The sequence below is a fragment of the Callithrix jacchus genome, chromosome 18 (assembly GCF_049354715.1).
Source record: "Callithrix jacchus isolate 240 chromosome 18, calJac240_pri, whole genome shotgun sequence".
Lineage (NCBI taxonomy): Eukaryota > Metazoa > Chordata > Mammalia > Primates > Cebidae > Callithrix > Callithrix jacchus.
The window spans coordinates 37,940,310-37,959,041 of record NC_133519.1 but is presented as its reverse complement, the minus strand read 5'-3'; the positions used below and the strand labels follow the sequence as shown (position 1 = coordinate 37,959,041).

Here is an 18,732-nt window from a genome sequence, read left to right as displayed (position 1 = left end):
ATCATTACCATATTTCTCACTCTGATTCATGACTCACTCTCTTGTGTTTTTATAACATGAAATATAATATATGCATCTGATAAACCACTTAATACAACACCTGTAATTACTATTTATGTGCTGTCATCATCTCGAGACTGGGCTCTTTGAGATCGGTGACTGCGTCTTCATTGCTTTTGTATACATAAGGCTTGGCACATTATTTCTGTGGCATTTTACCTTATGCTGGTATAAAAAAAATCCTTGGTCTGAAGGCCTCTCTCCAAGCTACAGATGCATCAGGTCTTTCAGACAACAGTGTGAAATAAAGAAAAAAAGCTTTCCGTTGCATTTCAGATAAATACTGTTGTTGAAAACTAAGATTACTTCTGAAACTCACAGCACTCCTCCCATAGTGGCCATCAAGAGATACTGATTAATGGATTGATTAATTGAAAAGATAGAACTGGAGAAAAAGAAAGGAAATGGTAGTCTTTTATGCATTTTACATATGCATAATAATATTGATATATGCCTATAAAGATGATATTAATAAATTGCCATTAACACAGTGTTGTGTTTGAGGTTGTTTTGTGGTAATAGGAATAGTAAGGAATGGGTGTTATGCCATTCATACTCTCCCTTTGTATTTTCTTTTTTTTTCTGAGACAGAGTTTTGCTGTTGTTACCCAGCCTGGAGTGCAATGGCACTATCTTGGCTCACCACAACCTCCGCCTCCTGGGTTCAAGCAATTCTCCTGCCTCAGCCTCCCGAGTAGCTGGGACTACAGGTGCACACCACCATGCCCAGCTAATTTTTGTATTTTTAGTAGAGACGGGGTTTCACCATGTTGACTAGGATGGTCTCGATCTCTTGACCTCGTGATCCACCCACCTTGGCCTCTCAAAGTGCTGGGATTATAGGCATGAGCCACTGCAACCAGCCTCCCTTTTTATTTTCTTTTCCCCAGCAGCATGAAATTGTGAATCCATTGACCACTGTTTAAGGTGCAGTTTGTAAGTGTGAAACATTTGCAAAGCTAATTTCAAAGCAGACCACTTTTTTTTTCTCGCCAGCAGTATCCCATAACCAACACAGTTAATCAGCCACCAGAGGCATAAAGAAACTGCTAAATTCCTACAATCTTCTAACTTTGAACTATTCTCTGCCATTACTGGTCCTTGTGTATGTACCCTGAGAGAAGAGGGTTCTGGGAAATGACAGAGCCTTTACTAGAAGATCTGCAATATCTCAGCTCTGCTAAAAGGACCACTCACCTTTTCCTCCTACCTCCAAAGCATTAGGATCTAGGAAAATAGTTTGAATTGATCAATGGGCTGGCTTCGACCCTACTGGGGAGCTTGTCATATGCAAGAGTAACATTTGAGATGAAAAATCTAGCCATATGCAGATTCCTAGTTTTGTTCCTAAAATAACTCCTGGTGTTGCTGGCTTCTCTCCCTCATCTAGTTGCCATCTGGGGTTTGTGTGTGTCTGTGTGTGCACACGCACAGGCAATAATACCTCCTCCCCACAATCTGCCAGGCACAGACACCCTCCTTCCACCTCTCCCACGCTTATATACTCACTGAACCAGGGATGCGGAAAAGATTTCAGATTAACTGAAAAGGCCCAATTCTGCTTCCCTGCCAAAGATTTTACATGTACTTTATGCCTCCCTTAAAAAAAAAAAAAAAAAAGTTGCTCTACAAGCAGAGGCCAAGGAGACCAGTAACAATAGGAATTAATTTTTGAAGGTCTAGGTTGTATGTGGCTCCTTGGTGCTTAAGCCGATGTGTAGAAGTAAATATATAATGGCTTGGGGGCTACAAACATTTTTTGTCTAAACTTAACAACTCGCTCAAATGATGGCCTGTTTCTTTTTTACTTCAGAAACTTATTTATTTCACATTTCTTCAGTTTAGAAGTGACCTGGGCATTGAACTAATTAAAAAATAATTTAATATATGGGGAATAAATCCTACCCAAGCTAAGACCCTGTCAGCCAATTTCAACCTGGAGTGCAACCTTAGAACAGAATAGTAAATCTCCTGTAATAGGGGCTTCCAGATCCACTCTATCACAGAATGCTTTGCATACTTGTCAGGGAGCACAATTCACCTCGCCAACTGCCCTCACAAACTTCCTGAAACATGAAGGGTTCAGTGTGTTAGTGGGGAAGTCACAGGGCTGGGAAGAGGAGGCTGGATTCAGGCCTCGAGAGTGGGGGTAAAGCAGGGCTCACCCACGGGAGTCAGGGGGAGCTGGGGAGTCAATGGAGGTGAAAAATGAAGGTTAAGGAGGATGAAAGCAGAGACCATTCTGCCTTTCCCCTTCCTCCTGTGGAGCAGACAGACTCACACAGGAAGCAGCTATCCCAGTGTTTGGTTCATTTATCCGGGGAAGAGGTAAAAGAAAGGACAAAGCAGCTGTCGCGCGAAGTGAAGAACTTAAGGAGAAGCCCAGGGGAGGCTTGAGAGAAGAAGGATTTGCTCAGAAGCAGGGCGAGTGCGCTACTTTGAATGAAGGGTATCGAATGGTGCACTCCCTACTAGCGGTACCGGTGTGAGATGAACCATTTTTGCTTGGCTTTTTTGTAGCTGTTGGATGAGAACTCTGCAGTGGCTGCCACTCACTGAGCATCCCTGCAGGATCACCATGAGGAGGAAACTGGTGGCCTGAGTAGCTGTAGTGCTTTGGGATTATGAACCATGAGAAAGCCTCTGTGAACCTAAGTTTTTATTAGGTAATGCTGCAAATACCTCATTAGAGAGTCACTCTGTAGGGTTAAGATTTGTCCATGTTAAAGAAGGGATAAGGAGAAGAGTGCAGTAATTAGTGAATGAATTACTTTTTGAGACTTTTCCTGATTTAAAACAGTAAGGTGTGGGAGACAGGGGAAAAGAACGTCGGAGTATTGAGTATCTGAGGCAGAAGGAAGGGCATCCTCCACAGACCAGATGAAATGAAACATATTCAGCCTACTTTGTAATTTTCCTAGTAAAAGGTCTCTAGCTCCGGTGAAGACAATGTGACAAGAGCAAATATTTCCTGAGTTCATGCTAGTTCTCCGATGATCCATGATATGTGAGGTTCTTCTCTGCATTGCGCCTCAGGCTCCCACGAGGTAAGAAAGAATAACACTCTATTATTCACCTCAAAGGAAGTGGCCAGAACCAGCTTTAGTAGTTTAGGACAATAGGTTATAATTATTTAAAGTCCATTAACCGGCTATAAAACTGTAATCAGATTACAATCATGAGTACCTGAATTTTGGGTCAGAGGACTTTTCTGATTCTAGCAGGTTTGCAGGGGTTCTCAGTCATACCAGTCATCATGTGACTAGCAAACATCCAATTTCTGTGGAAGTCACTGAGATGAAATAGGTTTCTAAATCCACACCATCATTCATTAAAGTGTCATTTCTCCTTGGAAATTTCCAGTTCAAGGGAATATGATACATGGTCATAGGGTAGAGAAAGCAAAATCAGATACCAATTGCCCCTCTAAGGAGTCTTGTAAATGACTTTCATGCATTTGGCCTATCATTAAGATTTCAAGTTCATGGGACACCAACAGTTTTTTTTTTGTTGGGAGTGATATCCCTCTTGAATATTAACAGAACAATAAATCCTACAGCTCATACTGAGCACATGATTTATCTTTGATCATAACCAAGAAATCACAAACACAGTGATTTATTTGCCTCATGTTATGACCCTTTGATCAGAGAGTCTTAGATTGGATGGACAGAGACTGCCAGGCCCCATGCTCCACACAAGGAACAGAGTCAAACTGGATGTGGCTCTTCAGCCATGAGGACCTGCCAGGCCTCTGAGTGGTATCTGCTATCCAATATATTATTCCCCTGGGTTTTATGTTCTTTTCTTTTAGTAATGCTGAAGAATGGGGCTTAGAGACGCAAGGTCAGAAGCTGATCATTTAAAAATGACTGGAGAGGTAAGAGGGACGCTACGCCACGAGCAACGTGTGTATTTCATGTTATTAAGATGATGCCATTTCTGGGACAGAATTTTAAGTCCCTGAAAGGGATTAAAAAAAGATAAAAGTGAGGGGAATATATGAAGGAATAAATAGCTCCTTTGAACACATATAATTAAAACTAAATTAATAATTTTGCTCCCATTATGTGCTAGGCAGTGATTCAGGATCTGTAGAGATAGTATTACATTTACGATGAGTAACATAGCCTCAGAGAAGCTTGTGTCTTGTTGGGTAGAGAGACTTACAAACAATAGATAATATCCAACAATAATGGCTTTAAATAGCATTTCGAAATATGCTAACAAAGGATTTAAATAGCATAGCTGCTGTTGTCTAGAAATGCTATTAAACGGCACCTATGATTAATTACTGAACAAATTTTACAGACAATAACTGCTAAAAGAATTCAGAGAAAGGAGAGATCCCTTTAGGCTGGGTCTGGTGAGGACATTGTTAAGGAAAAAAGATGCTTCCGTTGACTTTTGTCAGGATAGGAAGTGGTTTGGTAAGTAGAGTCTCTTGATTATCAAGGTAAATGAAAAGAAATGCCGACCTAGTGCCTACTGCAGACGTAGTTCTATGAGAGACACTTCTATCACAATAATCCGTGAAATAAATATTATCATTCTCTATTTATTAAAGAGAAAACTGAGGCTCACAGAGGTGAATAACTTTAGAAAAAAGAAAAAATTAGGTATCAGATAGCTATCAGAAAAAATATGTGGAATTTCACATTCAGCCATAACTTATGTTTACCTTTTCAGATTAAAAAGGAAAAAAATCAGACAAAATATATAAAACAATGGTTGTCAGTCATTGGGCAATAGACAGTGCAGGACCGTGATCTCTACAAAATAGGGAACACATGAAAGAAGCACTGTTGTCCCAGGTCACTACCTGGAGTTTGTGGCCATGGGATAGAGTGGGAGAACCCTCAAAGAGCCTGTTGTTGCTTGACTGAAGAAATAGATTGATGTACAGGGAAGCTAAGGTGGCTGGAATTCTTGGAAGTGAGTATGAGGGAAGAAGGAATTTCACAGAGAAGACTCCAGAAATTTTCAGAGAAGTAAGCTTTCAGTCATTGATGGAGTAGCAACCTATGGACAAAGAAAAAATAATGTAATTGTGTACAGGCAAAAAGAGCTCTGGAAAATAGTATGCTGAGCAATTCTTAGAGCTCAAAGAGAACTGGGAATCATTTCTATTTCTTGGAGCCAGAATGGAAAGACCTTGTAAAACATGGGTCATTTGGCAGAGTGCTCACAAAGGTATTGCCTTGTTGGTGGGAATAAATTAGCTCTAAACTAAAGATTGCCCTTGGTTTGCCCTAACAAAGCATAAAAGCAAGACTCAAAAGGATCAAGCTAATAATAAGTAACTTAACTGCCTTATAGGACAAACTCTAAAACTATTTGAAGAAATAACAATAACACAAAAATCCAGCACTAGCAACATAAAATTTAAAATGTCTGGCATCCAAACAAGAATTACCAGGCATGCATATAAGCAGGAAAATATGCTCAAAGAAATGGTTAATAAACAGAAACAGACTCAGAAATGAGAGAGATCATGAAATCAGCACTCAAAGATATTACAACAGCTATTATAAATATATCTAGAGAAATAACAAAGTATGAACATAAGAAGAAAATAAAGATGTATAAAAATGACCCGAATAAAAACCTCAGGTAATAAAAAATACCATATTGAAATTTAAAAACACACTAGATATAATGGATAATCATCATGGTATTGTAGATGAAAAAATAAGGTAAATGCATAGCAAAAGAAACAGTCTACAATGAAGGCCGGAGACTTAACAAAAAGTGAACATACCCTAATTACTGGGCAATGATATCAAGCATTCTATAACAAATGCAGTTGGTTGTTGAGAAACATCTTCCCCCTTCTTTGTTTCAACAAAGCTAGGTAAGCAAGCACAACTCTATCTTGGTGAACCATTTCTCAGAAAATCTTGGATCCACACCTGTAGACTATGCAAAGAGTAACCTAACAGATCAGTAACAGATCACAACAGCAATCATAGCTTCTCCAAGTGTTTTCATCCAAATTTTAGGGCTGCCAATCCATCAGCTGTTTCCTTAAGCCCCTCGGAGCCTAACTGCCTTCTCTTACATTTCTTCCCTAAGGAGTTGGGACCCAGAAATCTTTTGGGAAATAGCGTGGAGGTCATTCTTCTGTAACTGCTTCCTGCTGAAAAGGGGCATTGAGGGCTTTCTGGGTGCCTCCTCCTTGCTTGCTGTCTAAAGGCCTTTACAGGCGCTGTTTATTCTCCCCCCGATCAAGTTTAATTTCATTACACTTTTGAAACCAATAAAGTCAGTTCGTAACTCTCCCTCTACCACATGTGGGGAGTTTAACCCAGCTCTGAATCTAAAGAGCTTTTATTTCTTATGAACTTCTAATGAATAAGAATTAGGGCCTGATTCTCTATTATATTTTCCTTTCCAGACTTTTACTGGTTTCAGGGCCATAGGTATTTTTCAAAGTTCTTTTTATCCAGCTCTTATCGTTGGCCATACATCATGGTTCTATAATCCCCCATCTCTCCCGACAATACAGTTGCTAATCTCAGTATGTACAAATTCTTAATAATTGTAGTTCTCTATCTGCAATCTGAATTTCATGTTACCGTAAGAGTACTGACAGGTGCAATCATGGCTAAGTATCAAAAATTCTATAGGAATTGTCGTGCAGCTCCTCAACCTCTACCACAACACAGTCTCTGCAGGTTAATGTTCTTAAGTTAGGGGACCATTCTTTATTTGCATTCAGGTTTTGATGGCCAAAACACTGTTACTTTATTTCCTAAATTATTACCGAAAATACTGAAGCCAGAGATCATTAAAGGAAGGAAAGAATATATGCCCAATATGTGAAACTTTCTTCTACTTCTATCTCCACTCCAGAAGTACTCACTTTAATCTTGCTGTCATCATGACTGCCATAATAGGCTGTCCTGCTTTCTTTTTTTCTTTTTCTTTTTTTGAGACGGAGTTTTGCTCTCGTTACCCAGGCTGGAGTGCAATGGCGCGATCTCGGCTCACCGCAACCTCCGCCTCCTGGGTTCAGGCAATTCTCCTGCCTCAGCCTCCTGAGTAGCTGGGATTACAGGCACACACCACCGTGCCCAGCTAATTTTTTGTATTTTTAGTAGAGACAGGGTTTCATCATGCTGACCAGGATGGTCTTGATCTCTTGACCTCTGCTATTTGTGAAAGTTTCTTACTTTGACCCCAAGTCTGTGGTGATGCTTGGTGTGTTCTCCTTCTGGGAATAATACTCCACCTCCATGTTAGTCTCATCCTCTCTGCAACTGAGGGGTCCTCTGCAAGTGTCTTTTTTGATACCTGGCTTATAGTATGGCTTTAAAAGTCTGAATGGTACCCATACTGGTTGTTGATTTGGACTTGCAGAAATACAAGCAAATCCTCTCCCCCAGGTTATTACATTACCTTTTTCCTAATTCTTTGTGAGTGGATCTTGCCACCAGATCAATTGCCTTACAGTTTCTTCTTCGTTTTGTTTATTCAAGTATTGTTCAGCCACTGTTAATTGTCCTCCTCTTGGCAAACTCAAAAAACTTAAGTTAATTCTGCACCCTTTGGTGACTTGGGGGACTATATGATTGTTCAGATATTAAAACCTGAGCTCCCCATTGCTGTAACAAATCTCTTCCCTGTAAGTTAACAGGGATTTGTATCACAATAGGATGAATAGTTCCAGGCTGTCCCTAGGGCCCCTCGCAGGTTAAAATGTGATTGCTTTGATACACTTCAGAGGCCTGCCCTACTCCAAGCACACTGAGCTGAGAATTTTCCACAGGCCAAGAAAGTGGCAATGCTGGAAAGAAATAATAGACACATCTGCTCCAGTATCTACCAACTCTTTGAAATTCTTTCCTTGAATTATAATCTCACATGTAGGATGTTTACCAGTAATTTGATTTACCCAACATGCTGCTCTTATTTTTTTGTATTACCAAATCCTTTTGTTCTTTTAATTTCACTTTTTCCTATTTTCTCATATGTGTAATTAAAAGCCGTGCCATGCACTCCCCAGGCTCAGCACTCCAAGGAATGGAAGAAGACATTACAATTTGAATTTCCCCTATAAAGTCCACCTCAATAACTCCTGTATGAATTCTAACTCCTTGAGCCGTAAGACTAGATCTTCCTAGAAGCCCACAGCTTCAGCGGATAAAGAGTCACAAACTCCTGTAGATATTTTTTGTGGTGGTTCTCCCAGTAAAATGCTTACCCTTTGAACGCCGCGCTCCCAGCTCTGGCGGGGAGCAAACATTGTATACGAATGAGGGAGTAGCTCCTACTGGATAGGCCCAGGTTTAGATCAGGGCTGGAGGAAGGCCTCTCAACCCATTTCCAGAAATTGGATCTACTGGAATCAGCTGGTAGGAAAGAGCTATGTTCTTTAATAATCCTAGCACAGTAGGGCGCGGTGTCTCAAGCCTGTAATCCCAGCACTTTGGGAGGCCGAGGCGGGTGGATCAGGACGTGAAGAGATCGAGACCATCCTGGTCAACATGGTGAAACCTCGTCTCTACTACAAATACAAAAAATTAGCTGGGCATGGTGGCGCGTGCCTGTAATCCCAGCTACTCAGGAGGCTGAGGCAGGAGAATTGTGTGAACCCAGGAGACGGAGGTTGCGGTGAGCCGAGATCGCGCCATTGCACTCCAGCCTGGGTAACAAGAGCGAAACTCCGTCTCAAAATAATCATCATCATCACCATCATCCTAGCACAAATGGAAACTAAGGCCCATATTGGCTGATGGCCTGTTTAAACTCCTTCACCAATGTGAAGGGAAGGGTTCAAAAGCAACCTATACCTGCCCCTGCTGATCTTGAGGGTGCACAACAACTGAAATTGCCAAGCCTCCAAATCTCCCTGTTTTCTCGCTTGTTGAATTCCGGGCGTGGATGGAAGAACCAGTTGCCGTAATTCTAGAGTACAGACACCTGAAGCGGTTACTATAGTTCTAGGAGTACAAATGCCAACAGAAGCAGAGGTAGAAATGTTGGGAGGATCTGGCTATCTTCCACAAGATACTGAGCCGGGGCTGACAGGCACACCTTTTCTTCATTTGACTTCTCATCCTTTTGCACCATAATTTCTCTACACACTTCATCATACTCCTTCTCCTCTCCTGAATATTCTCCTGAATCCTTTTCCTCTTCGTCTGTCTGAAACAGCTCCAAGGCAAAACACACCAAAGCCCGAACATCATACCATTTAAGCCCCGCATTTGCTTGAACTTTGTCCCACGTTACCCTAATATAACCGAGCTCCCCCAGCTGCCACCTTGGAAGATTTTTTCAAACATTCTCAGGCTAATTCCAAGCTCCCCCAACTAACCCTGGGAGACTTTTTTTTTTTCCAAACATTCTCAGTCCACCCTGGGTTCTCCCTTAGTCACCTAGGAGTCTCCCCTGGGCTCCTTCTGAGCTCCCCGCGACTTACCTGGGGGATTCTTCTCAAACGTTCCTGGGATACCTTCAGCTTAGCGTCTTTCTCCATTGCTTAGGCAACTCTTCATCCTGGGTTAAGGCCCTACTTTGGGCACCACTTAGTGTGAACCAGCTCAGTTGGGAGACCCCAACTCAGGTGGCACTGAGGTACTGAGAGGCAGACACCCAGATAGTGCAGTAGAGCGGATCTATCCAGGGACCAACTGCCTGAGCTTTGAGAGGCTGGCAGTGCTCCAGGCTGAAAGCCCCGAGCAGATGCTCTTAGACAGATGATTCTTATTAATACACAGGTGCTCTACATCTACTCTTACCTTCAGAATCGACCAAGTAGGCAGCTGTTAGCCACCTACCACTAATTACAAACTAAAAGGTATTCTCCACAAAGGAGCCATGGGGGCTGGGTAAACTTAATGTTTCTCAACAGTTGATGTCTTAGAAGTAAATGGGAGGAGATGAGGAAAAGAAGTAACTGTGAATATATAATGGCCAAAAATTCTACAAATTTTACGAGAACTATAAATCGATGCATCCAAAACCTCAACAAACCATAAACAGTATTACATTTAAAAAATTCACATGAAACAACCAGGTGATTAAGAAACCCAGGATGAAAAGAAAAATAAAATACTAATTTACTCATTAAAACAATATTTATGGTTATCTTTATCTATCATATTATTAGTCAAATAAAAAGATACATATGCACAAAGTAGTACAGAGTAGCAATGATAGGCATGCTGAAATTATGCAAGCCAGAAGACAGTGAGTTCAATTTAAAAAAAAACTGTAAGGTTAAAACATCTAGAATTCTTTACTGAGAGAAATTTTTGCTCAGCAAAGAAAGCAAAATAAAGATGTTATAAAAAATAAAAGATGAGGAAATCCATCACCAACAAATATGCACCTTAAGAAATGTTAAACTCTTCAGGCAGAAGGAAAATAATAAAAGCTGGAATTCATATCTATACACAAAAATAAATAGCACTAGGTGGGTAAACATGTGAGTAAATATGGAAAATATATTTAACTTATCTTAGTCACTTTAAAAGATAACTACATTTTTAAAGCACACATTAAAATTAGAGTTTTCTAACTTGTGTCAAAGTAAATCTATTAAATTAAGGTATAAGAGGGTAAATTGAAATATAATGGTTTTAGGCTACATGTAAAGTGTTATATAATTCAAAGGTAAACTACAGTAAGCTCAAGATGTATATTGTAAATCTGAGGACAGCCAACCTCAAAAATAAAATAAAAAATATAACTGGTAGGCCAAAACTGGAGAAAAAAACTTTATAAAATATATTCGATCCTTCCAAAAAAGATAGAAACGAAGAGGAACAAAAAAAAAAATAGAAAAATAAAAACAAATAACAAAATGGAGGGTCTAAACCAATGTTACTGACAACTACATTGAATGAAGTGATCTAAACACTTGGATTATAAAGAAAAGATCAGATTGGTTTAAAAATTAACATCTAGATAAATGTCTATTTGAAATAAAATGTAAATATATAAAGACACAAACAGATTAACAGTAAAAGGATGAAAAATTAGTGTAAATACTGACAAAAAGAAAGCTAGAGTTGATATATTACTATCAGACAAGTAGACTTCATGACTAGGAACGTTGCAAGAGATAAAGAGGGACATTTCACATTAATAAATGGATAATATTCTCCTGGTAATTGGTAGAAGAGGCAGAATATGAATATATATGCATATATATAACATAGAAGACTTGAACAACACTGCCAATTAGCTGGACCTGATTGACATTTGTAGAATGCTACATTCAAAAACAGGAGAATGTATATTCTTTTTAAATGAGTATAGAAGGTTTATCAAGTATAGGACATAGTTCTGGGTGATGACAGGTTTTCAGAATTTTAAAATATTTAAACCATACAAAGTATGTTCTCTGACAAGAAAATTAAAATAAAAATTGAAAAGATATCTAAAAAATTCACAAATTTTAAAAATTAAACACCCAATTTTGAATAATACATAGGCAAGGAAGTAAACACAAAGAAAATTAGAATGTAGTTTAAAAAATATTTAGCAACTTACTGGGGTTAATTGGTACCCCAATATGCAAAATGTACTAATGGTTAAATTTGCTATACATAGACACTTGTGAAACCATTGTCATAATTAATATGTTGAATATTTCCACTATTCCCCAATGTTTCTACATGCCCCTTTGTAATATTGTTGTAATTTCTTATAAAGCTTAACATACAAAACTTACCTTATCATCCAAATAAATGCTCCTAAGTGTTTTCATAAATGAAATGAAAGGTATATCTATACAAAGACTTCTATTTCAGCTATTCACAGAAGCTACATTTATAATTACCAAAATTTCTATTTAGCATAGAAGCTACTTGTTAATTATAGAAATATTTGCCATCTGGAATCACTGGGAATTTTTGAGACCGAAAATTCTTGGCTCCTTTATGTTTATTTCCATTTAGGCTTATTTTTAATTTTCTTGCATTGCACAATAAACAAGTAGGATAAGTACAAATATATTGAAACCAGACACATCACATTCAAAATGTTGAAAGAGAAAAATAAAGATAAAACCTTGAAAGCAGAAAGAGAAAAATAATCCAAATAAGATGAACAGCTGACTTATCATTAGAAAAATGGAGGCCAGAAACAATAGATGACATAATCAAAGTGCTGAAAGAAAGAAAAAAGTAAAAAAGAAAACCTTTTATGTCCAGAAAAAATATTTTATAAAAAGGTGACCTCACTAAAGAAAATATACGGATGGCAAACAAACATAGAAAACGATACTCAACATCCTATATTATAAGGAAATTTCACATTAAAACAACAATGAGATACTACTACACACGTATTAGAGTGACCAAAATCCAAAATACAACTAAAATCCTGGCAAGGATGTGGAGCACCAGAAATTCTCATTGATTACTGGTGGAAATGCAAAACGGTACAGCCACTTTAGAAGAGCAGGCATTTCTGACAAAACTAAACATACTCTTACCATGTGATCCAGCAATTGCCCTGTTTGGTATTTACCCAAATGTGTTGAAAACCCTGCGTATAAGTGTTTATAGCAGCTTTACTTATATTTTTCAAAAGTTAGAAAATAACTAAGATGTCTTTCAGTAGGGTGACTGACATACAAACTATGGTATATCCATACAATGAAATATTTCACAATAAAGATCAACTATTAAGCCATAAACAGACACAGAGGAGGTTTAAATGCATATTGCTAAGTGAAACAAACTAATCTGAACAAACTGTATACTGTATGATTCCAATATTATGATATTCTGAAAAAGGCAAAAGTATGGAGGCAGTAAAAATATCAGTGGTAGCCAGAGGTTTGAGAGGAGAAGAGAACACGAGATTTCTAGGACAGTAAAACTACTATGCTGTATGATAATGTAATGGTGGATACATGTTACACATTTGTCAAAACCCACAGAATATACAACACAGAGTAAATGCTAATGTAAACCATGGACTCAAGTTAATAATAATGTACAAAAATTGGTTTATCAAGTATAATAATGAACCACACTAATATGAGAGGCTAAAAACAGGAGAAATTGGTGGAGGTGAGTAGCATATGAAGACTTAATACTTTTCAATTTTATTTATTTTTTTGTAAACAAACTGCTTAAAAAATAAATCTATTTAAATCATTTTTTAAATGAAGGTGAATAAAACATTCCCTGATAAACAAAAACTGAAATAATTCATTACCAACAGATCCACCTTACAAAACATACTAAAAAAATACTAAACTGAAAACAAGTAACACCAGACAGGAACGGGAATCCACACAAAAGATCAGAGTTCCAGGAAAGGTAATTATGTAGGTGATTATAAAAGACTATATGTCTTCTCTTACCTGATTTTAAAAACAAATACATAAAACAATATGTATATAACTGTTGGACTGAAAACATAGAAATTGAATAGGTTTGGCAATAACAGCACAAGGTAGGCGGATGGGAGCAAAGCTAAATAGGAGAAAGGAGATGACACCAAATGGTAACTCAAATATTCAGGAAGAAATGAAGAGAGCCAGAGATGTAAAATGAGTAGGTTATATACTCAGCTCTACAACATGCTCATTTTTCTTCAGTCAGCTTATTTAAAACTTATAAAAGTATCTAAATTAATCATTATAACAATGTAGTGTTGGGTTTGTAACATATAAAGATGTAATATGTAGAACAATAACACCATGAAAAATGAGGAAAAGGGAATTGAGTAATAAGTAATATTTTTGTATTCATTGGAATTAGATTTCTTAGCAGATTCCTATACATTAAGATAGATATAATAAACCCTAGAATGACCCCCTAAGAAAATGACTAAAAGATGTAATTTAAAAATTATTAAAGAAATTAAGACATTACATTTTAAAATATTTAACAAAAGAATGAAGAACATACAATTAAAAAAACCACAAAATTTATAGAAAACAGAAACCGTCAACTTGTAGACCAAATATAACTGTATCAGTAATGTAATGCACCATACCAATAAAGCAAAAAGCAAAAAACAGATGATCAACTCAATAAATGCAGAATTATTTGTTTTCTTTTTTTACTAAGTACAAAATCGTTTCATGATTTAAAAAAAAAGGAATAAATGGAAGCTTCTTTAACCTGATAAAAGGCAGCTGTAAAAAAGTAACAGCTAATATTATGCTATTATGATCATTTGCAGAGGATACAATACTGTATATGCAGGAAATCTTAAAGAAGCCATTAGTTAATAAACTAGTTCAGGAAAGCTGCAAGTACAATACCAACATACAAAAGTATGTTTTACTTCTTTACCCTAGTAGTGAATTATCTGATAATAAAATTTGTAAAACAATTTCATTTACAATCACTCGAAATAATGAATTACTTACGAATACATTTAACAGAAATAATTAATAAACAATGTTTATTAAATTTAAGAAAGAATATGCAAAACTTATCCTCAAACTACAAACACATCTTAAAGAATTAGAAATTTTTAGAAAATTTAGAAAATTATGTTTTAAATTAAATTGTCAAATCCTAAAATTAATGAAAATCTAAATAATTGGAAAAACATCTCATAGACATGGATCATGAGTCTTAATTTGTTAAGATGGTGATATTCTCAAATTAATCTATATATTTAACTTAATTCCTATTAAAATCTCACCTACCTTTTTTTTCCAGATAACGAATAGGAATATAAATCCTGAAGAGCCAAGACCATCTAGATAAAGAAGATAAAGAAGAACAAAGTTGGAGAAGTCACACTTTTCAATTTGAAGATATATTCCAAAGCTACAGTAATCAAAACTGTGATATTAGCATGTAAAGACACCTAAGTCAACATTAATAGAATTGTAAGTTCAAAAATAAACCTTTATCTTATGGTCAACTTATTTTTAACAAGAACGCCAAAAAAAAAAAAAAAGAAAGAAAATTCAATGAGGGAAAATATGATCTTTTCAACAAATGGTGCTAGAATCACTGGATAGCCAAAATAAAGAGAAGAAACTTGGACAATTTCTTTATATCTTGTGCAAAAATTAAGTCAAAATAGATCACAGACCAAAATATAAGAGCTAAAATATGAGACTTAGAAGAAAAAATAACAAAAATTTATTTTTGTTAGTTAAAGTTTAAGCAAAGATTTCTTAGATACGGCATAAAAACACAAATGAAAAAAGAAAGAATAGATAATTTGGACTTGATATAAATTAAGAACTTTGCCTTACGAAAAATACCATCATGGAAGTAAAAAAAAAAAAAAAAACCTATAGTTGGGAGAAAACATTTACAAACCATATATCTGATCAGAGACTCATATGCAGAATATATAAAAAAATCTTACAACTCAGTAATAAAGAGATAAGCAACCCACTTAAAAAATAGGCAATAGACCTGAACAGACATTTATCTGAAGAACGTATACAAAAAGCATAAGATACCCAGCCTCATTAGTTTTTAGGGGAATGCAAATTGAAGCCCAATGATATATCACTTTTCACCTGCTAGAAATTATATAATAAAAAAAATGAAAACATAATGAAACAAAAAAGAAAATCCACCAGACAATAATGATGTTTGTGTTGCTGAGGAGGTCAAAAAAGTACTATTCTCATACAATGCTGGTGGGAATGTAAAATGATGCAATTACTTTGAAAAACATTTCAACAGTTCCTCAAAAAATTAAATATAATTATATGTCTCAGAAAATCTACTCCTAGATATGTACTCAAGAGAAGTGAAAACATTCATTCACACAAAAGCTTGTACACAAGTGTTTATAGAATTATTTAAATAACCCCAAGTGGAAACAACCCAAATGTCCATCAACTAATAAATGAATAAATAAAATGTGATATATTCATATAATAATAACTTATGCCATCACAAGGAATGAATTACTGATACATGCTACAACATGGTTGAACTTTTCTTATTCTAAGTGAAAGAAACGATTTTCAAAAGACCACATACTGTAGTATTCCATTTATGTGAAATGCCCAGAGTCAGCAAATCCACAGAGACACAATGTAGATACGTGTTGTCTGGGGCCTAGGGGAGAGGGCAAGTGGAGAAGGACTGCTAATGTGTATGAGGTATCTTTTTCTTTCTTTTTTTTTTTTTGAGACGGAGTTTCGCTCTTGTTACCCAGGTTGGAGTGCAATGGCGCGATCTCGGCTCACGGCAACCTCCGCCTCCTGGGTTCAGGCAATTCTCCTGCCTCAGCCTCCTGAGTAGCTGGGACTACAGGCACGCGCCACCATGCCCAGCTAATTTTTTTTTTTTTTGTATTTTTAGTAGAGACGGGGTTTCACCATGTTGACCAGGATGGTCTCAATCTCTTGACCTCGTGATCCACCTGCCTCGGCCTCCCAAAGTGCTGGGATTACAGGCGTGAGCCACCGTGCCCGGCCGAGGTGTATTTTTCAAGTGGTCGAAATATAATTAGATTATGGCAATCGTTGCACAACTCTATGAATATACTAAAAACCTTGAATTTTAAACATTACATAGGTGAATCACATAGTGTGTAAATGATATCTTAATGAAATTGTTAAAAAAGAGTTCTTTGCTCCAGAGACAAGAATGGGAGTGAAACTGTTTGCACTAAGTTCGTTCCTTAAGAATTCATTTCCTATGTTCTCTAGTAAAAATAATTAAAAATAAATAATCTAGTGTTATGTGATTGGTACTAGAATACGCACTTGAGCCCACATCTGTGTGAATAGGGGACCATTAGGGGGTGCCCTGATATATATCCTTTGATGATTCTCTGTCTTTAAAAATGAGAGGGGAGCCTTTGATTTATAGAATGACATCCTCTTGAATGGTGCTAAGAAAGCAATTCCCTGTGTTGTTTCAGCATATTACAGAAAGTACAGATGTTGTCGCTTTTAACTGTAGCAAATCCTCTGAGAGAATACTTTGTAACTAGCTTATCAGTCCTACATATGATATCCTACGCAGACATATTTAATGATTCTAAGATGTTGTAAGTGCCAAAGAACTCTGAACTAGAAAGGAAGGTGCAGGATCTAGAGTTTTACCAAGTTTTCCCCTCTAGTAATTTGTTCTGTGCCTTCAGTAACCCTTCTGACCTTTTGATCCCTGGCACTGTCATCTATATAGTACTTTTCTTTTCAATCTTACAAAGCTTTTGAGTATTAACCCAAGTTGGATAATAGCTATGAAAATAATTTACCATGTAGAAGGCCTTTATACATGTCAGGCAATATTACTGTTATTTATTATAATATGAAATTAATAAAATTAAAATGATAATGAGAATAACAAGATGGAGATTTATGCAATATATATTTGTTTACGGCTTCTGACCTTTAAAGTTGGCCTTGTGGATTCATAGTCTAAAGTTGACCCTGTATATTCATAGTCTATAGGGGGATATATATTCCTGTTTTCAAATTGCCAATGCAGAGAATTGTTTTTTTTTTTTAAAGAAAAGATTTTATAAGAAAAAATTGCATTATATGTTTTGCTACCAACTTAGTGATTTGTTTTAAAATATTATAATATTAGAACTCATGAGAATGAGAGAATGTGTTCTCTTTCTGGGTCCACACGGGGCATAAAGGGCAAGAATTTCCCAGCTCCATGCCCCACTCCCATCTCTCTCCACCCCGGATATTTAAGGGTTTATGTTTGAATTTCATGGGCGGGAGAAGAAACTAAGAGTCAGTCACTCCAGTGGAAGTTCTAAGGAACTCCTTTCATTGGCCTGGGGTCTTAGAGAAGGTGGGGGTTCCTCCCAGGTTAAAAGTCCTCTTCTTCCACACCCCTTGGGACTCCATGTTTGGGTCCCCTTCCATGAACACTCCCTTCATGAAAGCCATCTTTCTCTCTCCTGGATTTCCTCTCTGGGGTCCCCCTTCCACACTCTCATGGAAGCCTGTCTTCCCCTCCTAAACTCCATCTCTCTCTATTCCTTTCCACTCAGTGAGAAAGCTGCTTTCCTCTCCTGGATTCCATCTTTTCTGGATTCTCTCACTCAGTGTGAGAGTTAGCTGTTTCTTTCTCTCTCCTTCTCCTGTTTCTCTCTCTCTTAAATAAAATCACTTACTACAAACACTTTGAGTCTGGCATTTACTGCACACTGCACTGTGGTCCCCTCTCTCATTCTTGAGAGGGCAGGAGGCCAAGAACCTGGAGAAGCATCCTCTCAGGGGAGCTGAGGACACCCTGAACCCCAATAATACAGGAAGAAGAAAAACGGTAACTCTAACTCACGTTATTCACTCAGCATAGATACTTACTTCTGAGGGGTGTGAAGAGTACAAAGCAAGTTTAGAGTTTTTAATGAAGAGTAGGTTTTGTTTATACACTTTGTTTTAATTTTTATGTTAACTTTCTGTGTTTCCTTAAGTGATGAAGATTTTCTCACATCACTTAGGGTGTACTTAATCTACGCTTCTACTGGGAAACTCCTATACATTCCTCAAGACGCTGCTTATGGCAGAGTTGGTGGCATTCTTGAGATAGCTTCCTTATAAAAGGGAAGATAATTGTCTCCTTCCTTTGGCCACCATAGCATATACTCCTCTGTTAATGTACATACTGCATAGTATGTTAATTGTTTATTTTCCTATATTTCTTTCTTAGTAGACTGTAAGCTCATACTCACAGAAGCAGATATCAGAACTATCCAGCTGAAGTCATATAATTGTTATGTTTTAGTGTGAATTGACCATTT

The 18,732-nt window shown here is 37.1% G+C and overlaps 1 long non-coding RNA gene across 3 annotated transcripts in view; it reads right to left on the bottom strand.

The window, feature by feature from the left end:
* Positions 1-18,732, bottom strand: part of LOC144580161 (uncharacterized) — a 135,466-nt gene that overhangs the window by 74,185 nt on the left and 42,549 nt on the right. For all 3 annotated transcript variants that reach the window (XR_013529216.1, XR_013529215.1, XR_013529217.1), the window contains exon 2: positions 14,693-14,745. This is a non-coding gene — a long non-coding RNA (uncharacterized LOC144580161). The remainder of the gene's footprint in view (positions 1-14,692; positions 14,746-18,732) is intronic.